This window comes from Tamandua tetradactyla, chromosome 4 (assembly GCF_023851605.1).
Source record: "Tamandua tetradactyla isolate mTamTet1 chromosome 4, mTamTet1.pri, whole genome shotgun sequence".
Taxonomy (NCBI): Eukaryota; Metazoa; Chordata; class Mammalia; order Pilosa; family Myrmecophagidae; genus Tamandua; species Tamandua tetradactyla.
In genome coordinates this window covers 12,306,023-12,332,046 of record NC_135330.1, presented here as the reverse complement: position 1 = coordinate 12,332,046, position 26,024 = coordinate 12,306,023, and the positions used below count along the sequence as shown (strand labels likewise).

Here is a 26,024-nt window from a genome sequence, read left to right as displayed (position 1 = left end):
TGAACTGTGACTTGGCCGTCTAAGACACTACTGATGCTCATGGTTAGCAGGAAGTCTGGAGTAATAGAGTAGTATGCTAACCACATGGCTCAGACCATATAACATCCTAACCTTTCCCTCCACTTACTTTTCACAGCTCCCGTATGCCAAATGAGTGCCAAATCTCTAGAGCCTGTTTCCCAGGCTGCAACCTCAAGAGCATGTAATTACTTATCATTGACTTATTTCCTCTTAAGACTTGTGAGAGAAGAGGATGGCTTAATCATTATAAGAGCATTTGTTTTTTTTTTCTTGCTTAGGAAAGCACATTTAACAAATACTATGGGTCTCAAAAATAAATTGGAGAATAATGGCTAAGTGAATCAATCAAGAGAGACATAGCCTGGAAGTACTATCAAGTTTTGAATTGTGTTAGCTTGGCTTCATAGTAGGAAATGGAAAAATGGCATGAACTTCAATTTTTATCAATATCAGTGTTTCTTAAGAAATGCACACCCTGGACAAAAAAATAGAAGCAGAGCACTTAGCTAAAGGGAGCTAAGAAAAAAATATAGATTTCAATAGTTACAGAGAGAGAATTTCAGCCAGTAGAAGAAGAATTATGAGGATGTGAAAGTAAACCATGCGTTTGTACCCTGTGATCTAATTATTTCCCTGTGTGTGGTCTGTAACCTTGTCAATCACATCTGAAGCAAAATAGCAAGGTTAGCCAGGGAGTAGAGTTTTGAATAACCTATAACTGATAGTGATAATGATAGAGACATGGGTGTTTTGAACTTTAAAAGATATGGTTGTCCTTAGGGGCAGTGATAGGGAATAAAAAGTATCAAATTAATAATGGCTTTTTACTGCTAATAAAAATAAACTTTTTTCAATATTTTACACAACACAAAGTACATTTTCCCTTTAAAAGATCTTGCCCAGTCTCCATGACAACTCTTCACAAGACAGATGTTGCTTTTAGACCCATTTTGTAGATGAGAAACCTGAGGCTCAGAATAGTTTGGCAACTTCACAAAGGTAATTAAATCAGTTTTGGGAAAACTAGTTATATGATTTTAAAATCTAAGTTCTTTCAAGCTTCTTATTTCCTCTCAGGTAGCCCAGATGAAGGCCTTGAGAAGACTCTGTCAGTGAAGATCCAGTCCATGTAATAACTTCTCTTTTTCTAACAAAAAACCCACATCCCTCCTTCTCTCAGATGAGAGGTAATGGTGTTACCAGGTGGCGAATAAAGCCAGCTCTCTCTTTTCCAGACCCGGGGCTTCTTTATGCCAGACAAATCCTTACTCATGCTCTCTGTTGTGCTTTTAAAAATATGTCCCAAAACAATTCCCCTCCCCTTGAGTTGGGCTGACTCTCATCTAATGAACTACAGCAGAAGGGAGGTTGCTAACGCCAAGATGATGTTATAAAAAGACTGTTACTTTGGTGCTGGCTGCTTTGTCTCTTATCGGGTCACTCATTCTGGAGGAAGCCAGTTTCCGTATGGTGGGCCGCACAATAAAATAGCCTAGTGACAAGCAACTAAGCTTGTTCACTCTCAAAAGCCAGTGAGAAACTGAAGTCTTCATCCAACCACCTTTGAAGAATGGAATCTTGTCAATCATATAAGTTAGCTTGGAAGCAGCTCCTCCCCAAGGTGAGCCTTCAGAGAAGACTGCAGTCCTGGTAGCTTGACTGCAACCTCATAAGAGCCCAAGTCACCGAGCTAAGTCACTCCCTAATTCTCCACACACAGAAAGTATGAGATAATAAATATTTTTTTGTATAAGCTCTTAAGTTTGAGGTGATTTTTTTTAATGCAGCAATAGATAATTTATATACCTCTTTCAAATTTATCTTCCTTACCCAAAACAGCAGCAGCAGCAACAACAACAAAAGTTGTTGCCCAAGGACTTGGAGAAAACCTCTTCCCAGCTAGACTCAGTTCCTGAGTTACACCTGATTGTGGCATGCGTCTGGAGAAAGTGGTGAGAAACGACACCTATTAGCTCCTCCACCTTGCTTTCCTTGAATCTTGGAAGTAGTGGGATGGTTAGCAGCAATCTTTGAAATGGAGTCTTACTCTTTGATTTCTTATATTTTATTTTAGAGGCAGAGCCTTTGTTGCAACAATGGAAGGCAAAGTTATAACTGGGGAATATTAACTGAACAAGGAAATGGTTTAAAAACTAATTCATTTACTTTCAGTCTATTGTTTCAGTTGTTGGGCTTTTCTCTTTGAACTGCTCTATTTTTTGCTGGAAAGTCCTATTCATGTCCCCCAAGACAATAGGCTCTATGTCCCCATGAAGTGACATTTTACTGTTTTATGTACATAAAGAAATTGTGGCAATATAGTCTTTCAAAATAATCATACTTGCGGACCTGCTGGAGAAAGCATTCCCACCTTGTGTTTATGGACTGAAATATCTTAGGAAACTTAAAACATTCACTGATTTGGGTGGCTGTGAAATTCAAGACAGATGTGAGTGAGAGAGATTGCCCTTAACTGGAGGCATAATGGGAATCTAGCTCTGTGATCTTGATGAAAAAGTTGCCAGGTTGTCTATAAAGGAGCTGAATAATAATAGATGTTGGGTATTAATAAGACACATTTCACCTGGAATCAGCTAGGAAATTGGGAGTTCAAAGAAGGTGTCTGTGAACTTAGGTAGAATGAGCCTATTTAGAGGGCATGGAATAGCTCGTGGATCCTAGGAATAAACTAGCTTATGTTATGACCTAAATTTATTATTTATAAGCCTATTCATAAACATTTTATCCCAACCTTTGTATCTCTGTCTCCAGTAAAAAATTTTAAGTCTGTTCTCCATTTTTTATTCATCATATGTTATTGGACTTGAAAATCTAAGAACATATAAGACATATTTGTTTTCCCTTGTAGCTTATTTCTAGCACCTATCACTGTGACTAATTTATGGTAAGAGCCCTAAAACTACATATGGAATTAATTAAATTGGGCGTTTCTGGGTTTATGATGTTAAAGGAAGTTATGTGTTGTGTCTCAACTGCAAACAACAAAAGCCACTGTTACGCTGTACTCAAGACTGCCTGAAATTCAGTTTTTAAAACAATAATCATTTATTTAATTCATGAGCCTATGGGTTGGTCATTTGGGGTTAGTAGCTTTCATGGTTAATTTTGTGGGTCAACTTTGTCTCATTACGGTGTCCAGGCATTTGGTCAAACAAACACTGATCTGATTGTCATTGTGAGGGAATGTTGTGGATTTAAATCATTAGTCAGTTGATTGTATCCACAATCAACAAGGAGAGCCTTCAGCAATAAGAGGAATCTCCTCTTCCAATCCATAAAGGGAGTCCTTAAAGGGAGAACTGAGATCTTCAGCAATCAGAAAGAAGAATTGCTATCTCTACGTTAGGCCAGCTTCTTCAGAGGAATACATTGCCATCTTTATCAGAATTCCCAACTTGCAGTTTCTCCTGGGGAATTCAATGTCATGACCAAGTTCCCAATTTGCAGACTACCCTATAGGGGTTTGTACTTGCCTATCCCCATGGTTGTGTGAGCTAATTCCTAGAGTCAATTTCTTAATAATATATCCTATCGGTTCTGTCTGTCTGGAGAATCCTGACTGATATTGTGTTCTTCTGGTGTCAGCTCAGTGATTAGCAGGAGGTCAGCTAGTTGATTTTGGCCAATAATAGCATATGAGTTTGAAATGGGATGCATTTAAGGTCTTTATCTTGTTTGTATAATTTTAAAATTCATCTAAATCAATCTCTTTCTCTCTCTCCTTTAATTCTGAAGCTACATCCATAAGCAATATATAATGCTAAAAATCTCTTCAGAATTTTGAAAATCATTTTTCATAGACTATTTTAGATGATATAAAATAAATAAACTAGTTTCCATAAAATATGGTACTTAAGACGAATATATTATAATTAAAGATCACATTTTTATTTAATTTGATTAAAGGCTTCAATAATATTCATACTATTACATTTAATAATTTGGCATATACTTTTAATAATTGCTCCATATTATTAAATAAAATTTAATTATGAAAGAACATACCTCATGGACAGATTCAAAAATGACATTATATATTTTCATTTTGCATTAAAATGGAGATTGAAGTTTAAATACTTGCTGCTACATCAGAAATAAATTAAAATTTCTTTGGTGATTTTGATATTTGTTTCTGAAATTTAGGGCAAATGCTTTTAAAATAAATTTATGCTTACTTTCCAAGTGCTTACTTTCAAAGATTTTTTTTTTAAGTGCTAAATACACCTTGATATACTATAGAATAGTATTTGTTAAATAAAATTTTTTTTTACAATCAACAGAGATAAATTTCAGAAGTAAAATATGTATGTATATTTTAAATGATACTGTATGTCATTTATAGATATGGTCATATATACTGAAGTATGAACAAGCAAGAGAATACACACAAACCTCAATAGAGTGGCTACCTTTGAGGAAAGAAGGAGTAAAGGGAAAGGGTGGGAGGGAGGTTCTAATTGTGTCCACAGATTTCATTACTTAAAAAAAGAGATAGGAAACCAGAATGACAAATTTGACATGGAGGATACGTGACTTTTGATATATAACTTTCCTCTACTTTTTTGTATATTTAATTTCTCATACTTATTTACTTTTAATTTTAAGGGTACATTTTCCAAGTGATCATTTTTAGTCTCCTCATTAACCTGTTATATTTCAACATAAATGTTCCCTTTATGAGCTTTAACTGTAACTGGTGGCTATTATGGCTATAAAAGAAACAATTGTATGACTAAGAATAAAAAGCAAGTAAAATGGTATAACGGTCAAAACCACCACCTGGTCTTGCAGTGATAAACTTCCTGAGTGGTGAGTCATGAGCAGGCGCTTCTGAGCACCACTGGCCACAGACATATTGAATTGATATTCATTTGGAGGTCTTAAGAAGATTTTGAGGGAACAAGGTCAAGAAATTGAGGGCCACCCCCTTATTTCCATTTCAAAGCTCACAGCTGACTCTGTAGTGAGGGACATCCCTTCTCTGATGAGACACTAGCTCTTCACGTTTCTACATTGTCCCAAGACCTGGAAACAGAAATGGTGTGTGACAGAGAAGCTGTGTTCTCATGAAAACACAGGACCGATTTCTTTCTCTGACATGCTCAGGCCTCCTCAAGAGAAAACTGGAACAGGGCAGTGAATATTTCTATTCATTTCTGTTTCTATTTATTGCTTAAACTTGATCCTCATCAGTTGGAGAAAAGATGCTACAGGAGTATCAGTCTTGACTACCCTTAAGACCCTGGGTAATTACATGGGAAAAATGCTGTATCTTAGGAAACACAACAGCTTTAGTTCAAAGATCCGGTTCCCCCTTTCTGTGTGAGCTTCAGAAAGTTGTACATTTCTGTGGGCTCATTTTCCTCATTTGTAAAACAGGGAATGGAGGGGGGAGGACTAGCTAATTCATAGGAGTTATAATAAAGATTGAGAGTAGTTATGGGAGCTGTTCTCTTTTTGCACGCAATAAATTTCCCCAAACAGCAGATTTTTTGGTTTTATTTCAAATGTGCATTCTAACCAGTATAAACTCTTCAGAGAAACAATAGCAAAGAAAAATAATAATTAGTAGAAAATTCTACTCATGATGATCTGGTTTTAGGAGGAAAAAAATGAGGAAAGAAGAGTTGGATTTGATTTCATGTGGAGAACAGAATTTTGTTATGATGACCTCATCTTAGGGAAGAGAGAAACAAAAACAGTCCCACCAGATATAGGTTCCTTGGTAAGTAACATTTTGCTTTAGTAAATTATTGATAATGTGTACTATTTGTCACAGCTGCCCAGAGAATGTTTCTATTTCTTCTATACTTCTTAAGCCAATTAAAGCAGGTGAGTGAATAATAATTATACTCACACCTCTAAATAGATCTTGAAAGCAAGAAAGCCCATGAGATGTGAGTCTCAGCTTCTGAAATGACATGTTTTGGGACATTGAACTAATGAGGATTTGGTTCTTTTCTTATGAACAGGTGACCAGGCTTGAGAAGGAAGAAACATGCAAAGAAGTGACATATATATCAATCAATTCAACTTTTCTTCTTCTTACCTAAATCATAATAGGGACTCAGAGAAAAAAAATCAGAGTCCAAAAGAAATTAATACCACTACATTTATTTATCATCAGCCACATCCAACTTAGGGAGAATTTTGAGACTTTGAACTATCCAGGCATGAAAGAATAAGGTAATAAACTGTTGATTACACAACTTTTGTTCAATACACTTAATAAATCTACATTTTTATTTCCCCGGAATTAAGTTGAATCAAACATATATGTTAGGGAGAAGTAGCCTACCATATAAAATCTTTAGAGTCACCATCATTGTAATAAGATAACCTTTTTAGCCTTATGTAAACTCCAGTATGCACTAAGCCTATGCAGAGATAATCAGAAGTCAACATATGGTCAACGTGAAAGTCAACATGAAGTTGGTAGGATAATTTTTACCTATCTCTTATCCACAAGCAGTGCTTAAATGCCCTAATTCTAGATAAATCCCACATGCCAATCTCACCAATGATTAAAGCATCTTGTTCTATAGCATCCAGAAAAAGGCAATAAATTCTTCCTTTATCAGCATAAAATTGAGGACCACAGTCTATTCATTGGGCGTAGACAGAGCATTGTCAAGTCTCCCTAGGCCCATCTTTTCTCTGTCAATGTCCATCAGCTAGAGTCAACCTCTGGCATAATAGAGCTCTGGGTGCGAAGGAAGTCTCAGGTGAGGAAGGGACAGCAGGCAGAGATCACTCTGGGATGGGTACTGTATTTCTTTGGAGGCAAGTTTGATGGAGCCAGTCCTTTGATGGAGAATTTTGGGAATTGTGTGCACTTGTCAAAGGAGACATGTGCTTCATCCTAAACTGGCCCTCAATATTCTTATTTGCTCTTGCAAATTTTAATTTTGACATAATTTCAGGCTTACAGAAAAGTTTCAGGAATAGTACAAAGACTTTCTATATACTTTTTACCTAGATTCCCAAATACTAATATTTTACTCTGTTACGCTCTCTCTCCATAAACATATACACACATACACACAAACACATATACATACACACATATCCATACACAGACACACACACACACATATGTATTATATATATGTTTTTTATCTACATCCATTTTTCTCTGAACCATTGGGAGTCACTTGCAGACATGATGCTCCTTTACCCCTCAATACTTTAGTGTGTATTTCTTAGAAATAGGGATATTCCCTTTTAACATACATTTTCAAGAGGGGTGATACAGCCCCCAAGGAGACAAAAATTGCTTCTTGGAGGCCAAAAAAATTATTAAACATTGCAATGACTTGTGGCCAAAGTTCAACTCTAACCTGTCAAAATCTTACTTTTTTAGTATTTAATTTGTTAGGGAGAAATTTAATTTAATTGATACATTAATTACTTTAATTTTCATCTCAGAAGGACAATAATGAAAAAAAAGTTTGAGCAATACCATCTTACATAATCAAAATCAGGAAATTAACATTATTATATTATCATTATTTAATCTACAGGCTTTTTTGTTTAGATTTCACCATTTATCACGTTAACATCTGTTATGGCAAAAGAAAATTTCAGATCATCTATTGCATACCATTGCCACATTTCTTGAGTCTTCTTTTATCCAGAAAAGATCTTCAGTCTTCCCTTGTGTTACATGACATCGGCATTTTGAAGAGTATAGGCTAGTTCTTTCTTAGAATGTTCCTTAGTGTAGGTTTATCTGATGTGTCCTCGTGATTAGATTCAGGCTTTGTGCTTTTGGCAGAGACACCACAGAAGTTATGTGCTCGGTCTCAGTGCTTTTTCATTCGCTGCCCTCTCAGCGAGAAGCACTGTTTCAGGCACTGGGAATACAGTAGAAAAGAAGAAAAGGTCTCTGTCCTTGAGAAGCTAACATTCTAGGCAAGAGTCTTCAAAGCACTAAGATAGGATTCCCATAGAAGGAAAGTCACAGGGGCAGTACTAGAAAAGCCTTGTTCTTTACAGCCTCAGGTGACTGAATAGAATCTGCTGGAAACAGGTTTAATTCCAATATAAAGGATTCCCTCTCACACAGGGTGCTGGATGCGAAGCAAGCGTCTCAGGGAGATGCTGTCAAGGGACAGTATTGTGTAATTCTCATCATTTGACCTCTGGTCGCAGAACCCTTTGTTTGGGAGCTGGCCTAATCTTTATGGACTTGAGAAAGTAAAAGTGCTATAAGCCTTATCTGCAAAATGGAAAATTAGTATTCACTTGAGTTTATCATAAAAATTCGATGTGGAAGGCATGAGAAGTTCTTAGCTACAGCACTTAACAAAGGGCTTTAAAACTGTTTATTATTATTCTTTTAAGAAAAAAGTTATTACTTAAGTTATTTTGCAAGAAGATGGCTCATTAAAGAAGACTTTTAAAAGCAGGGAAGCCACAGGGACAAGACTTGCACTAATATTAAGTTCTATTCCAATTATGAAATTTTTTAATTTGCATTTTTAAGAATTAATGAATGTCAGGGTTGCACACTAATAGTTTTCTATAAGTACAATGGGGCATCTGGATGCTGTGGATCAGGCGAGGTTGGCAGATGGCTTCTCCCTATTATAGCTAAGTTTCTGTATCTATCTGAGCTGTAGATGCCCTGTGAAGATCTTATAGGGTTGGGGTTCTGTGTAGTCTCAGAGGTGGATTTTCTTTGAAGCTAAGGAAGTTTAAGTTGCCATTTCAATTTGCACAGCCCTCTTTTAAAGGCCCATCTTTTCTCATTGTAAATACTCATTTTCACTTCATCAAAACCTGACTCCACACCTTGTTTAGATACCTATAGGGATAAACTGAAATAAAATTCTGGCCTACTAGTTAAATTGATGGGAACAAATTCTCGTTTTAGAATTTCATCTCAGACTTTCAGAATTTTGGGGTGTGAACATACAGCAAATAACACAAAATTACATTGGGAAAAGGCCATTTCAAGCAATTTTTCTCAACAGCCACATGTATCCTCTCTCTGAAGATGTTTTTTTCAATAATAAAATGTTTTTTTAGGCTATTTCATGTCATATCTCCCCCGTCCTTCCCTTCCTGCACACCCCTGTTCATTGAGGGCATATAGGCAAAGGGATTAAAACTTCTCTGCAAGGAAGAAATGGCATGGATTTTGGTGTCCCTCTGGCAGCTCTGTAACTAATTCTGTGTGACTCAGGGCACGCAGTTCATTTTAATATATTTTACATTCAAGCCATTAAAACACCTGTCTCTCCAATGCTAACCAACCTACTAGAACTTCCATTTCTTTTTCTTACGTCTACTTTTGTTTCTTTTCTTTTCTTTTCTCTTGTGGGTTTTCTATTATCTCACTTTTCAACAAGTGCTTTTGATCACAGCTACAGCTGTGTCCATGGCACCCTTCCTGCCATTGCCGACCACAGAGTATTGCCCTTTTTCTTCCCCTAAATAAGTCTCCTTGACCATCTCAATAAGATTGTCTCTTCGATCCAGACAGAGTTCCTATTCTTTGGGGTTTTCCTGATTCTTCATAGAGTTCCTATTCTTTGGGGTTTTCCTGATTCTTCATCCTAATTCAACCCTAATCAGGGATGTCTGTTGCCACCAATTCCCACCCGTGGAGATGCATACAAGATTTTGGTGATAACTACTTCTCCCAAATATCCAGATTCTCTTCCCCATTTTTTTTTTTTTGTTGTTGTTGCTGTTTGTTTGTTTCACGTGAGTTCATTGGCTTATTTGGGGGTAAGGAGCAGGGTCTATCTGAGCTGAGGTTGCTGTGGCCTAGCAATCTTACTGCTAATGGCTTGCAATCTGTGAGAACAAAATTCATACGATCTGTTGATGGAATAATCATTTTCCCCTTCAGGTTTGCAGTCAAGAAGTGGTTCCCATTGTGTGAGGTAGGTGGTGGGAGTGAGTGTGGATTCCTGTCTGTTAGTTTATATCATGAGAAGAGTAAAGTGTTAAGTGCTGGTGGTAAAATTGAGATAGTGTGTGTATTAAATTGGGATCTTAAATTTGCTGCCTTGAGAAAAGAGCTACTTTAAAATTTTCTTCCTGGAATTTCACATTTTGAAAAAGTTGTGTGTGTGTGTGTATGCGTGCCAAATTAATTTTGTTTCTTAAATAGTTCATGTCCTCATTAAAAAAAAAACAAAAACAAATGCAGGGCAGGCCACGGTGGCTCAGCAGGTAAGAGTGCTTGCCTGCCATGCCCGAGGACCTGGGTTCGATTCCCAGTGCCTGCCCATGTTAAAAAAAAAAAAAATGCAAAGGTTTCTGATCAAGCTTACCAAACCTAACTGAAATAATCCTAGGTAAAAGCAATGAAAGTTGACATCTGGTTAACTTATAATACCTAACAGAAGGTAAAAATACAAGGACGTTTGGGATATTGGAAATAATTTGCTTTGCTTTCCAGTGGGTAAAACCTCTAGATACTAATGGTGGAGTCAGAACTTAAAATGATTGCTATAGTGGGTGGAACGGTGTCCCCAAGAAAAGATATGTTGTCCACTTAGAATCTTAGAATATGGCCTTGTTTGGAATACAGATAAAATTAAGGTACGGATCTTGATATGATACCATTCTGTATTAGGGTTGACCCTAAATCCAGTGATGAGTGTCCTTACAAGGGACAGAAAAAAAGGCATAGACTCACCTAACAGAATAAGGCCATACGTAAGTGTTAGAGAAGTTAGAGATCAGAGTCATGCTGCCACAATACAAGGAACTCCAGGAGTCCCAAGAAGCTGGAAGAGGTAACGAAGTATTCTTTCCTAGACCCTTTGTAGGGAGCATGGCCCGACTGACAGCTTGAATTCAGGCTTCTACTCTCCAGACCTTTGAAAGAATAAATTTTTCCTGCAAGTTCCAGAAGCTGTTGGTGAGTTCGGGTGGGGTGGACGTGATATTGGACATAAAGACTCAGGTAAGAGGTCTGTGGATGTTAGATCCACACGGAGCTGAAAAAGTTTTTCTCTGGTCATGACTCTTTTCAAACCTTTCTCAGCACAACTGAGACACGAGTCAAACTTAAAGGCACTAGTAGAGAATTCTGAGAAAATCATAGCCGTGCTATTAACAACACTGAGATTTCGGATAGATAGGATATTTCCAGAGAATCTGGCCCAGTGTTGGCTAATAGCTTGATTTTATCCCTAGATTCAGCTGCTTAGACCCCCTCATGTTAGAACCTCTCCACTTCCCATGAGAATGTCAGGCCTTGTACCTTGGTAACAACCAGAAATACCCCAGTGATAAACATACCATAATTATCCTCTGAAGTTGATATTCCAGTGAATCTCACCATAAATCCAATACCCCAACTCCAAAGCCACTCTGGATCTAATCTACATTTTTTTCAATAAACTTTTCATTTTAGGACAATATTAGATTTACAGGAAAATTATAAAGATAGTACAGAGAGTCCCCATATACCCCGCACCTAGTTTCTCCTATTGTTGACATCTTAAATTAGTATGATACATCTGTTCAAAATGAATGAATGAATATTAATACACTATGATTAATGTATTCATACTTTATTTAGATTTCCTTGGTTTTTACTCAGTCCTTTTTCTATGCCAGGATTCCATAGCATTTGATCATAATTTGTCCTTAAGCTTCTCTTGGCTATGAACATTTTTAGACTTTATTTTTTATTATTTTATATTTATTATTTTTGAAAGCCTTTACAGTTTTGAGGAGTACTGATCAAGTATTTTGCAGGTTGTCCTTCAGTTGAGATTTGTCTGATGATTAGACTGGGGTTATAGGTTTAAGAGAGGAAAATTATAGAGGAAAACTGACATTCTCATCACATTATGTCAAGGGTACCTACTACTTATGTGATACTTTTTTATGTTAATCTCAATCACCTGGCTGAGTTTCTCCACTGTGAAGTTATTCTTTATTTTCTTTTCTATTTTTGTCATGTGCAGGCTCTGGGAATCGAACCCAGGTCTCCTGCATGACGGGTGAGAATTCTACCACTGAGCAACCCCTGGACTGCTGCCGTTATTCTTGTATCTTCCTTTCCATACTCTACACTTTGGAAAGAAGTCACTGTAAGGAGGGTATGGTTACACTCTATGTCCTGGATGGTGGAATATCTACATAAATTATTTGGAATTGTCCTTTATAGGGGATATGTCTCTTCTCTCTCATTTATTTATTCAATTATTTATTTATATCGGTATAGATTGGCAGATTATTTCTTTTATACTTGGGATGTTTATTTTATCACGCGGGGCTCTTTCACTTAGCTTTTGGGTTCCTTTGACATACATCTATCATTAAGTTCTTATTGGGTTTTGTTTTGTTTGAGCATGTCTTTACCTCTGGCACTACAAAATGCTCCAGGGTCTTCTTCAATATCTCCTGCTCCAGTACTAGAATCAGCCATTTCTCCAAAGAATCCTAGTTCCTTTTATTGGAGAATGATATTAGAAAACAAGATCTGAAGATCTGGGTGCTAAGTCTGCTTATTTCTACTGGGTGCCGTTGCTTCTAGGCCTCTCAGCTGACAGACCATATATGCATGTATGCCAACCAATGTTTATACCCATATCTATGAATATTTCTACATGTAAACATCTTACCTATGTTGTGAATTCATACTGACGACACTGATGTCTATAAGCAGTACATTACCATGTGTATAAGTCTAGCCCCCTCTCCTTGCTTATCTGTAAACTCTGACCATTAATTATCCATTTACTTAATTATTCAATTCTAGCATATTATTCAATTCCAGTGTATATGTATAACAGTATCAGAGTAATTAACCTATACTCGTGTAGAAAACAGCCTTATAAACTAGCCTACGATGCTTGTGGGCAGTTTCTTTTGCCTTTAGTCTAACAAACTACACTCATTTCCAAAATTACGTGGTCAAGATATTTCCCCTCTCCTTTACAGTGAGGTTATGTCCTACATTTGTAAGACGGAGGTAGTTTTTGGTCACATTCTGTGTCCCATCTTATCATTCCCTGACCTCCTATATGATTTTTTTTTTAATTTGCTTACATTAAGGATCATTCTTTATGCTGTAAAGTTCTACCAGTTTTGACAAACACATGATATCAACTATCTACCATTACAGTATCATGTAGAAAAATTTCACCACCCTAAAAAATTTCCTATTTTTCACCTACTTAGCTTTTCCATCTCGAACCATTGATCATTTTACCATCACTACAGTTTTAACTTTTCCAGAATGTCATATAATTGGAATTATACACTATATAGTCATCTCAGACTGGCTTCTTTCACTTAGTAATACATATTTAAAGTGCATACATGTCTTTTTATGGCTGGATCACTCATTTCTTTCTTATCACTAATAATATTCCATTGTATAGTTGCATCAAAGCTTACCAATTACTGATTGAAGGACATTTTGGGTGCTAAAAGCACTCACATGCAGGTTTTTTTTCAGATATAAGTTATCGAATCATTTGAGTAAATATCTAGGAGCACCATGGCTGGGTTGTATGATAAAATTACATTTAGCTTTGTAAGAACCTGCCAAACTGTCTTCTGCCAGCATTCGTACCAGCAATGAATGGCCTCTGTTACTTCACATCTTTGCCAACAATTGATATTGTCAGATTTGTTTGGATTATAGTCATTCTAATAGGGGTGTAGTGGTATCTCACTGTTGTTTTAATTATTTTATTAGAGAAATTGTAGGTTTACAGAATGATCACGCATAAAATACAGAATTCCCGTCCACCACTCCTCTGCCACACCTTGCATTGGTATGGAACTTTTGCTACAATTGATGATGGCATACTTTTAGAATTGTACTATTAATTAAAGTCCACGGTTTAACTTAATGTTCATTCTATAGTGCAGTTCCATGGGTTTTTACAAAATTGTTATTCTGTTACTATATATTTTCCCTTTTAATCACATTCAAATACGTATTTCAGTGCTATTAACTGTGTTCACAATGTTGTTTTAATTTGATTTTGAGGATATTTTTATATGCACATTTACCATCTGTTTATTTTTTCTTGGTGAGGTGGCTGTTCAGATCTTTGTCCATTTCTTAGTTGGATTGTTTGCTGTTTTAACAGTGAGCTTTAAATGTTCTTTGTCCAGTTTGGATACAAGTCCTTTATCAGATAAGTGTCTTGCAAATATTTCCTCATAGTCTGTGGCTTGTTTTTTATAATCTCTTAATTGCATCTTTCAATTTTTAGAAGTTTTTTATTTTAATGAAGTCCAACTTATCAATTTTTTTCTTTCATGGATTATTCTTTTGGTATTTTTATCTAAAAACTCATGGCCAAACCCAAGACCACCTAGGTTTTCTCTTCTGTTTCCTTCTGGAAGTTGATAGTTTTGCTTTTCTTAGATTTTTGTCTATGATCCATTTTCAGTAAATTTTTCGAAAGATGTAAGATATTGGTTTAGGTTCATTTGTCTGTATATGGAAATCCTTTTGTTCTAGGACCATTTGTTGAGAAGACTACCCTTTCTCCACTGAATTTCCTTTGCTCCTTTGTCAAAGATCAACTGACTGTATTTGTACGAGTCTCGAGGCTTTCTATTCTACTGCATTAATCTAAATGTGTGTTCTTTTGCTGAATTCATTTGTCTTGATCACTGCAGCTTTGTAGTAACCCTCAAATTTGAGTAGAGTGAGGCATCCAACTTCTTCAGTATTGTCTTGACTATATTATTTATTTTGCCTTTCCAAATAAATTGTAGAATCAGTTTGTCGATATCTACAAAATATCTTTTTAATTGGGAGTTTAATTGAGATTGTATTGAACGATTTTTTAAACATTTACCCTTCTTGGTGTTCTCTTGTATTCCTGAATCTGTGGTTTGATATGTGTCATTAATTTTGGAAATTTTTTGGCTCCTATTATTTCAAATATTTCTTCTGTTCCTTTCTCTTTGTTCTCTTTCTAGTTTTCTAACTACACATCTGTCACACCTTTTCAAATTGTTCCACAGTTCCTGCGCTTTCTCTCTTTCTCTGTGTGTGTGTGTGTGTGTGTGTTATAAGTTTGATTTTCTCTCTGCATTTCAGTTGGGAAGTTTCCGTTGCCTTATCTTCAAGCTCACTGATTCATTTCTCTTACATAGTCTGCCAAAGATCATCAAAGGCATTCATTTCTGTTACACTTTTCATTTTTTGTTTTTATTTCCAGGATTTCTTTTTATTATTTCTTAAAGTTTCCAGTTTTACTGACATTATCCAACTGTTCCTACATGTCGTTACTTTTCCCATTAAAGCACTTAGCATATTAATCATAATTATTTTAAATACTCTGCTGATAATTCCAAAACCTGTGCTTATGAGTCTGTTTCTGATGCTTACTTTGTCTCTTCAAACTGTGTTTTGTCTTTCCTTTTAGTGTGTCTTGTAAATTTTTATGGAAAGCCAGACATGATACATTTAGGTAAATGAAACCGAGGTAAATAGGTCTTTCATATGAAGTTTTATGTTAATTTGGCTAGGAGTTGGGCTGCGTTTAATATTTGCTATAGATGTAGGTGCCAGAGGCTCCAAATTCCTCTAGTGCCCTTGTTTTGGTCTCCTCCATTGATTGAATTTTCTTACGTATTCCCCACCAGAGAGTGTCTGCATTGTACAGCTATTTTAGCTGTAATTCACTGGAATTCTTATGTGGTGGTGGAAAAGTGGAGAGAAGGGGCCATGCTCATTCTTTTAGTAAGTCTGTGTTCTAGGGCTGTGATCTTTCCAGGTATTTCTTATTCTCCCTTTCCACCCTGAGGTAAGTCTGTACAGCTAGAGAAGCTTGAATGGGACAAATGCTCTTCCCTCAAGTGAGAAAAATACCTAGTAGAATCTTTACACTGGAAAGAAGACCTTTGCTGTGGAGAGCACGCTGGTATATTTCACCTTGGACTCTTCCCTTCCCTCCACCAGAGCCAAGGGGGAGTCTTTATCTACTTTTCACCATGAGAAGCCTATAGGGCTTCTTAGAGATAAAACCACAAGCGTGCCCCCCCACACACACACACCAAAAAAGCAGCCACCCCCAAAGAGATTTTCATTCTCTGGATAATCTACACTCAGCCTTTAGCAATTTATCAAAATTGTCATTTAAGTATTCCAGTTTTTGGCTCTAGCACCTTATGGTCCAGGTAAGTGGATCTGTCTGTGATTCTCTGGATTCACCAGTCTCTCCAGATTTGGGGGGTGATTTGTCCTATGAAATGATGCATCCAAGGAAAGCCATTTATTTTCAGCTTGTTCATCATTTTTTGTTGCAAGTATAGAAGTGATGACTTCCAAGCTCTTTACATGTCTGAACTGAAAGCCATCTAATCTAATTTTTAAATCTAATTTTAAAGACCAGTTTTTTAAAAGCATTCCCTGTAGGTCAGTACAGGCTGGCTAATTCTCAGACTGAACTCCAATTAGAATATCAGTTCTATACAAATAATATGATTATTTCAGAGATCCTCTTGGTATCTCTTTTTCCTTGAAGCTCCTTTGAAAAATTCCATCTCACACTGAGCATGCCTACATTGGAATCTACTTGATTATTGTCATGGGATGGCTGAACTGCCTCTTTAACTATCAACTCTTTTATGGGAGGGACAATATTTTATGCATTTATATCCCTGATTGTGCTGTGGTTCAAGTGGTAAGTATACTAGGCTTACAAGAAATATTCGGTTAAATGCTTAGGGTAGTTTAAGTATTATATATTGTTTTCTTTGATTTTAGAGTTAATGAGGCTCCATTTTGTTTTAAGAACAGAGATGTGCTCAGGCGACCACAGTGAATAGAAGTTTGCTCTAAGGATAGAGAGGAAGAGAAGGAGGAAAGGAAAAGCTTCCATAACCAAACATTCAGACCCCACAAATGCTGGAACATTATTCCTTATTAATTCAGGAAATCGTAATAAGCACATTCATTCCCAAATAGGTAAAATGAACCTGCTGCAGTTCTCCAAGGGCCCATGGAGGTGACTCATCTCCTCCAGTGCCACTTCTCCCTTCTCTACTTATTCTCTATGACTACTCTTTGCAGCCATTCATTCATTTATTAATTCATTTATTTACTAAAGAATTACTTAGCACCCACTGTGTGTTAGCACTTGGCAAGGTTTGGGGGATGAAGGGAAGACAATATATATGATACTGATCACAGAATTTACAACTCAAAAAGAGAGACAAGTAAAGAGGCAATTACAATATCATATGATGAATGCTATGATAAGGGAACAAGAAGATATAATGGGAGTACATGAAAGGAATATCTAATCTAGTCTAGAAGGTCAAGAAAACTTCCCAAAGAAACTACTTCCAAAATGGGAAATAAATGGAGAGGAAGAATTTGTTAGCAGGGTGATTGTGGCGAGTCTTTTCTCACAGACAAAGGAGCAGCATGTATACAGGTGTAGAGAGATGCCAGAGTGTAATTGGGAAACTGAAAGTAATTTAGTGTGACTACAGTGTGGAGTGTTCATGGAATACAGGGGAGAATATGGTGGAAATATAGAGAGATGATGTCTTGAAGACACACAGAGTCCAGATTAAGCCGTTTTAATCATGTCAATACGTGTGGATTTTATCCTAACATCACTGTGTCATTGAAGCACAGACACTGGAGGCTTTTAACCATGAAGACGACATGATCCAGCTGACACTTTGGAAATACCACCCTAACAGGGAAAGAAGGGGAACATGCCCTAACACATACTGCTCAATATTATTAAGCTGTTCCAATAATTCAGGTAAAAGATGGGAGAAAAGTTGTCCTGGTTCTGGTATGCAGTGGTGAATTTAAAAAGAAGAGAAGTGAACAGAAAGGAGAAGTATTTAGGAACAGAATGGTTAGGATTTGGGAGTGCTTGGGTTTGAGAGGTGAGAGGTGATTGCCCAGACTTTTTTTTTTTAACATGGGCAGGCACCGGGAACCGAACCTGGGTCTCCGGCATGGAAGGTGAGAACTCTGCCACAGAGTCACCATGGCCAGACTTTTGATGCTGAATTTTCATAAACTTCCCACCACCCACAGCCCTAATCTGTTGAGCTCAGGGTGGCAGGGTCATGGGGCACACAATGTAGCAGGAGTGGGCAAGTAACGCCTTAGAAGGAAACTGTGGCTGAGCCATTCATGCCATCTCATGAACTACTGAAAAATTCCTAACTTTTGGCTCCTGGGGTTGGGAAGGAACCCGAATATTCCAGGGAAAAAACATGTACAGTCTTCTCTGCACCAAGAACAAGGGAGAACTTTAGGATGAGGGCAAGCAAGAATCTTGTTGAAGATGGAAAAGGGTAGCAGGACTATGAATGGTCCCTAGCCAATACCCCCCTTTCCTGGAGATGATATGGATGAATGGGGAAAACTTGAGGTTCCCAAAGACGATTTTGTTTGCCAGTAGGCAGGTGTTCCTTCACAAAGAGTCCCTTGATAAACTGAGGTAATTAGCTTCTCCCTCTCCCAATCTAGAAGTCCTAATCTACAGCAGTTCCCAGGAGGAAATAAGAGTTACAGTGCTCTCCCCTGACAAGGGTATCCTAATACTCGAGTAATAAGTGCTCTCTTCCTGGTTTTTACACCCCCATTTGGACTGGCCAATGAAAGCTGTTTAAGTGCCACAATAGTACCTCCATTTTACCTCTGTTCATTCCAGAGGTTTCAGTCTAAACGAAAGTTTTCCGTAAACCTAATTATTATGTGGTTCCGAACGAATGCAACATCCACCAACAACAGCTATGCTGTTATTTTTATCTCCTGATGGGTCACAGTCCTATATTCTTGCGTTATTATGAAACTATTTCTGGTGAATAGGAAAAACAAAAGCAGCAACAAAGAATGCTATTTAAAATAAGGGCTGCCTTTTAAGTGGGGGTGGGGGGAGATTGTGGTTAGGATTGACGGTGTTAAGAGAAATGGAGTAGATGATCCCTTTGCTGGTCAGTTTAATAGGTTTTGGTGCAGCCAGTGTGGGCCTGAAACTAAGTTTAGGAGTATGGGCTGGAAAGAGACTTGTTCTGCATTATAGCATGAAATGAACTCAGAGTTTAAGGGTACAATTTGGGAGAGGAAAGAAGAAAAGATGCGAACGAAGTTGAGAGAAAGAGGATCCAATAAGAAAGTGTAATACCTGTGTTATGCACAGTGGGCCATAAACTTGAACCACTTTTCATGGAGTGTAGCTAAAATAGCTTTTAGGCCAGGATTAACCAATATTCATTTGTGTGCTGGTTTGAAACTCTTGTGTACCCCAGAAAAGCCATGCCTTTTTAATCCTAATCCAATTTTATGGGAGGAGACCTATTGTTTAGGGCGGGACCTTTTGATTGGATTCTTTCCATGGAGTTGTGGCCCTGTCCACTCAAGGTGGATCTTAATTAGTTTATTGAAATCCTTAAAGGAGCTCATGGAGAGAGAAAAAGAAAAATTTGGACACGGAGAGCAGACACAGATATTTGGAGATACTTGGAGAACCAACACAGAGAGCAGAGAAATGAAACCAATACACAGTTATTTGGAGATACTAAGCTAAGAGATGCAATCCAGAGTTTGCCCTGGGGATGCTAAATGAGGGCCCAAAGAGTTCAGGGTGAAAGCCACTGGAATCAGGGGCTGAAAGCAGTGAAAACTCAGGGCCAGCAGACGTCGCCACGTGCCTTCCCACGTGACTGAGGAACCTGGTTGCTGCCATTCCTCCGAGAAGGTGTTTGTCTTTTGAGGGCCTTAATTTGGACATTTTCACAGCCTTAGAATTGTAACTTGTAAATTAATAAATCCCCTTTAAAAAAGACAATCCATTTCTGATATATTGCATTCTGGCAGCTTTAGGAAAATGAAACAATTTGAAAGTGTGCATTTCCGCAATGACTTCTGAACCCCACTCTCCTCCCCATTATATCCTTAAACTTGTAGGGAAGAACAGTATACACCACATGTAAGAAGTTTTAAGCAGAAGAGAAGGGGTTCCACACCAGGGTGAATCCACCAGGGAGCTGGGCAGTATGTTATATATGTGTAGCAACCTATACCTGAAATAATAAAGTGGAAAGCAGAAGGAAATATGAGAATAGAGACCTCTGAGAATTCAAGGAAATCAGGAGGGAGGCATTGGATTTCCATGAGTTGAGAAAATGTGATCTTGAAAAGAAGGATTACCCTCACCATAAACTTTGTCTTAGCAGCTAGGGCTACCTCTAACACACGTATGTTGTGGAAAAGCACAAATGGAGGCGCACATATGTGTCTACATACGAAACAGTTATATAACAAGTGAAAAAAATTAATAAAGTAAAATGTTTTAAAATCTAACCTAGACAAATATCTCTTCATAATAACAAAACTGAAAAATATATATAAAGTAAGGTTTTTTTATGTGACTGAAAGCTGGCAAAACATCAAAGATGCCTGAAATGATCTGTCGTCGCATATGTCTGGGCATTCTGTTTATGGACTGGCTATGTTTGGAAAGGCAATAAAAAAAGACACTTACATAATTCATAAAATATATGTTTAGTCCATGAATTTTATTTTTTTGCTTTCATTTCAGAAAAGTCACTAATGATGTTGTTTTAATCAATACTTTCACATAATTTTTGTCTTTTTGAGAGCAATGCCAAATTAGATCATTTTCCTGAAATTATGGTGGTTCTTACATGGTTTTTATTAATTTCAATTTGTAGAAAATTTGCTCTTATCAGGGAGTAGCGATTGGAATTGACAAGGAAATTTTTTAAACAATATTTAAAGTTGGTAATGAAATGTGAATTTTATATATGTTCATACATTGTAATGGGATAAATACAATGAGTTATCCTTATCATCAAATATGTTACAAACTATTTAAATTTCATCATGCTGATTACTATCACTTATATCACAATTTTCACTATCTATTAAAGGAATATCAAGATCCGTACCATCTTACTTAAGTTCTTCTTTCAAAACTTTAAATGCAGGGATATCATAAAGAAAATTAAAAATGGCACTATGTAATTGCCTCTCTTTAATTGAGACTATACTATCATCTCTAATGATTTTTAAATAGTTTGTATAGTAATTAATCAAAATTTTCTACATGTGAATCTTTTCACTGTATGTCATGGGAATACTTTTTGTCTAATTTATTCTATTATTAGAATAATACTTGTTTTGTATATTTCACATGCAATTTCATTAGATTTTAGAAAAAAATTTTCCCTAAAACTATCATAATTTTTTCTTTAATCTTTAAAATGTTACTTGTTTGATGTTGTTGGTGTGAGGTTGGTAAGCATTTGCTAACGTTAATAAAAACTAACATTTCTTGCCGACTGACTGTGGATAGCACAAACTAAACTTATTTTCTGTTGAAGACCACCATTTACATTTTATTTAAGGATCTTCTCTCACTTCACTTACCTCTCCTGAACTTTACCTTGTTTACCCTAAATTTAATTGCTTTAACGACATTTAGTCAGCGTGCCTATCATGTGCACAAAAGTGGTTGTATGGTAAAGTTTAATGCACATTTCATCAAAATATCTTATCTTTGGTAGACCCAGAAAATATTATATGTAGTTACTGAATTATTCCAAAAAATATCATTTCTATTAGCACAAAATCATGTCTTCTAGTGACAAATGTAAACCATGTAACAGATATGGCAACAAAAATCCATTTGCCTTTTTGCCTACAATTCTGTAGACACATTAATTTGAATTAAATATTGTTTTGCTCAAAACATTCTTTTATGTCAGAAGGATGTGAGGGACATTTTCCAGAATCTTTACCTTATAAAAGCTCAAGAGATTTAGTTTTTCTCAGCCTTGAAATTTGACAATGTTGTAAATGTACTTTTCTTCATTTTTCCAATAGGCAAATCAAAAATGCATTTGGTGTTTTGAGATTGTACATTTGATTTGAGTAATTTTCTTTTTTGTTCTTATTGTTTGTATTAGGAGTTACATCTTCATTTAGTAAGGGATACAAAGAGTTCCAGGCATCTTATTTAACCTGTTCAATTTGTAGATTTGATTAGATTAATTTTCTTGTTTATGTGCATTAAATATAAATAACTTAATCTTTAATATAAGTTTGTAATGTTTGTAATGTCCCAATCACAAATTTTAAGTGAGACATGCACATTAGAAATGTGTTTACCTTCATTGTTTGAAGTTCTAAATAGTCTATTCTCTTTCCTATTAAATTTTTTTTCTCTTCACATTTACCTTTTAGGAGCTCATTTAAAAATTTTCTATTACGTTCTTGATTTGTACTCATTCTCATTGATTTAAATTTTTTTAATGTTTTCTCCTTGAAAGTGTGCATAATTTGAAGAGATTTTAATTAAAATGCTAATTAAAGTAAATATAAAAGATTTTAAAAATAAAATTATTTTTATGTATTTTCAAGGAAGTTTTTTAATGTTTTAATTTATTAGTACTAAAAGGCAAATATGACATAATAAATAACTATCAAACATTTAATTCAAAATTGATTTTGAAGTTGAAAATTTTATTTACTATTTTGAAGCACCACTGTTATTTAACATTGTGTTAGAAGTTCTAGCAGCAGCAATTATGTGAGAAATCCTTGGAAAATCCCAAGAAATCTACAGCAAAGCTACTTGAGCTAATAAATTCAGCAAGATGACAGTATATAAGATTAAAGTGCAAAAATCAGTAGTGTTTCTACACATTAGTAATGACCTAACTGAGGAAGCAATTAAGAAAACTTCCACTCACAACAGCAACTAAAAGAATCAAATATCTAGGAACAAACTAATCCAAGGATGTAAAGGACCTGTACACAGAAAACCGTAAAACATTGCTCTAAAGAAATCAAAGAAAACCTAAATAGGTGGAATGGCATTCCGTGTTCATAGTAGGAAGGGTAAATGTCAAAATGTCAATTCTACCCTAGTTTGATCCACAGATTCAATGCAATACCAATAAAAATTCGAACAACCTGCTTTACAGATTTGGAAAAGCCATTTATCAAATTTATTTGGAAGGGAAAGGGGTTGTGAATAGCCAAAAGCATTCTAAAAAGAGGAGGAAGGATTTATACTTCCTGATTTTAAAGCTTATTATAAAGTCACAGTGGTCATAACAGTATGGCATTGACACAAAGACATATTAATGAACGGAACAGAATTGAGAGTTCAGAAATAGACTCTCAGATGTATGGTCTATTGATTTTTTTTTTTTTTTTATACATGGGCAGGCACCGGGAATCGAACCTGGATCCTCTGGCATGGCAGGCAAGTGTTCTTGCCTGCTGAGCCACCATGGCCCACCCATGGCCTATTGATTTTTGACAAGACCCATAATTTATTGAACTGGGACCAGAATAGCCTCTTCAGCAAATGAGGCTACAAGAACTAGATATATACATCAAGGAATGAAAGAGGATGCCTACATCACTCATTGTACAAAAATTATCTCAAAGTGCATTAAAGACTTAAATACAAGAGCCAGCACCATAAAATCATAGAAGAAAATAGAGGGAGACATCTTCAAGACCTAGCGATAGGAGGTAGCCTCTTAGACCTTATACCCAGAACAAAAGCAGCAAAAGAAAAAAAGATAAATTGGAATTCCTCAAAATTGAACACTTCTGTGCTTCAAAGGACTTTGCCAAAAAAGTTGAAGAGGCAGCCAACTCAATGTGAGAGAATATTTGGAAACCACACATCTGATAAGGGCTTGATATCCAGTATATATAAAGAAATCCTACAACTCAACAACAAAATGACAAACAACCCAATTATAAAATAGGTTGTTTTATAAAAGATATGAATAGACATTTTTCCAAAGAGGAAATACAAATAGCTAAAAAGTACATGAAAAGATATTAGTCTTCATTAGCTATTAGAGAAATGCAAATCAAAACCACAATGAGATACCATATCACACCTAGAAGAATGACCACTATTGAACAAACAGGAAACTACAAATGTTGGAGAGGATGTGGGGAAATAGGCATGCTTATTCATTGCTGGTGGGAATGTACAATGGTATAGCTGCTATGGAAGACACTTTGGTGGTTCTTCAGAAAACTAAATACTGAGTTGCCTTACAACCTGCAACTCTGCTACTCGGAATATACCCAGAAAACCTAAAAGCAGTAGCACGAACAGACATTTGCACACCGATGTTCATAGCAGCATTATTCACAGTTGCTGAAAGATGGAAACAATTGAAGTGTTCATCAAAAGATGAGTAGATAAACAAAATACAATATATAAATTTGATAGAATACTATGCAGCAGTGAAAAGGAATGAAGTCCTGAAGCACGTAACAATGGCCTCATTTGCTGACAACTCAGGATATATTACTGAGTGAAAGAAGTCATACGCAAAAGGACAGATACTGTATGATTTCACTAATATGAACCACCTAGGGAATGTAAACTCAGAATCTTAGAACATAGAATATAGGGGACCTAGAGAAAAACAGTAGCTAGAAAAGGGGATTGGTTACCTAATATGTACAGAATTGTTAACAAGGTTGAACTTAAACGTTTGGGAATGTTACTGAGTTATTGGGATTGTAAGTGATAGTGCCATATTGAAGGTGAATTTGATTAGAAGGGGGTTGTTTAAAGTCATGTTTCACCAATTAATAGTACAAATAAAAATGAGTTTTGCATGAACTACTACAAATGTATGACACTTGTACAAAGAGTTAATAATAGAGGGGTACATGGGTAAAATTACCAATTGCATGCTATAGACTATATTTAACTTACTAGTACCACACAAATTCTAGGGGTAAATAATTGGGGGACGGGCTTAAGAGATATGGGTGTTTTGGGTTTTCTTGTGTGTGTGTGTATGTATTATTTTTCTCTTTGGAGCAATGAAAATTGTCTGAAATTGAGAATGATTTTGATTGCACAACGGAAGATACTGTGAGACATTGATTGTATACCTTGGATAGACAATATGGTATCTGAATATATCTCAAAAAATCTGCAGAAATAAATAAATTAATTAATGGAATGGTGCAGCCCCTGAGGAGGGCAGTGTGGCAGATCCACAGGAAGTTAAATATAGGGGTGCCATACAATCATGAAATCCCATTGCTGGGAATATACTCAGAAAAACTGAAAGCAGGGACACAAATAGACGTTTGCACACTGATGTTTCTGGTGGCATTATTCATTATTGGCAATGGATGGAGGTGACCAAGGGTCCATTGAGTGATAGTGGAAGGGAAAACTGTGGTGTATACATATGTTGGAATATTATATGGCTACAGAAAGGAATGAAATTGTGAGGTATGCAACGAGGTGAATTAACTTTGAGCACATTATGTTGAGCGAAATCAGTTAGTAACCAAAGGGTGAATATTGTATGGTCTCATTTAGAAAATACTTACAAGAAAATTGGTGTCCAGATTGTAAACTCTTAGAGCACTCATATTTACTCCTGAATTTTAATTGTTATTTCTGAATTCTCAGATTCTGTGCTGAGAATCTGTTTCTAACCTGGTAGTGCCCTGGAATTTTGGGTACCTTTGTGACCCCGGAGACTCAGAGATAGGATTCTGCAGCTCTTGAAAGTCAGCATTTTTCTGTACAGCAACCTTAAAGAAGCTGAAAAAGGGATCAGACTTTAATTAAAGATATGAATGAAACAGACTTTGTTTAGGACTAAGGCATATTAGAATACAGTTTAATGGATAAATATTTTCTGTATTTTTAAACTTCAACTTCTGTGTGAGATCAGAGGAAGAGATGTTTATTTGGTCCAAAATTTTAATTTTCTGTAGCATACTATCTACCTTAACCTGTCTGATCAGTTTATCTAAACAATCTAATTATTATTATTTTAGTTTTTTACTTTGGGAAGTACATGGTCCAGGAATCGAACCTAGGTCTCCCGCATGGCAGGTAAGAGTTCTACCACTGAATTACCTTGCACTGCCCAAACAATTTAATTATTAAACAACCTTGTTACATGCAGCTGAGAATGAGAGCTTGTTATTCTTTATAGGTTAATGTAATGCCCTGATGCAT

At 36.2% G+C, this 26,024-nt stretch overlaps 1 protein-coding gene and 1 long non-coding RNA gene across 2 annotated transcripts in view; one reads left to right on the top strand and one right to left on the bottom strand.

The window, feature by feature from the left end:
- FCER1A (Fc epsilon receptor Ia) overlaps positions 1–25,468 on the bottom strand; it is a 59,640-nt gene extending 34,172 nt beyond the window's left edge. Inside the window, exon 1 of the mRNA XM_077155720.1 lies at positions 25,385–25,468. The gene's annotated coding sequence lies outside the window, so the exon portion shown is untranslated. The remainder of the gene's footprint in view (positions 1–25,384) is intronic.
- Positions 1,469–5,753, top strand: LOC143678784 (uncharacterized). The gene is made up of 3 exons (XR_013173437.1): positions 1,469–1,642; positions 1,861–1,973; positions 5,645–5,753. It is a non-coding gene; the product is annotated as an uncharacterized LOC143678784 (long non-coding RNA).
- Positions 25,469–26,024: the final 556 nt, after the last annotated feature.